This window comes from Physeter macrocephalus, chromosome 16 (assembly GCF_002837175.3).
Source record: "Physeter macrocephalus isolate SW-GA chromosome 16, ASM283717v5, whole genome shotgun sequence".
In the NCBI taxonomy this organism is placed as follows: Eukaryota; Metazoa; Chordata; class Mammalia; order Artiodactyla; family Physeteridae; genus Physeter; species Physeter macrocephalus.
This window is the reverse complement of record NC_041229.1, coordinates 98,169,061-98,169,380: the sequence shown is the minus strand read 5'-3', so window position 1 is coordinate 98,169,380 and position 320 is coordinate 98,169,061.

Genomic DNA, 320 nt, shown 5'->3' with positions numbered 1-320 from the left:
AGAATTGAGGACAGTCTCAGAGACCTCTGGGACAACAATAAACACACCAAGATTCGAATTATAGGGGTCCCCGAAGAAGAAGAGGAAAAGAAAGGGACTGAGAAAATATTTGAAGAGATTATAGTTGAAAACTTCCCTATTATGGGAAAGGAAAGAGTCAATCAAGTCCAGGAAACACAAAGAGTCCCATACAGGATAAATCCAAGGAGAAACACACCAAGACATATATTAATTAAACTATCAAAAATTAAATAAAAAGAAAAAATATTGGAAGCAGCAAGGGAAAAGCAACAAATAACATACAAGGGAATCCCCATAAG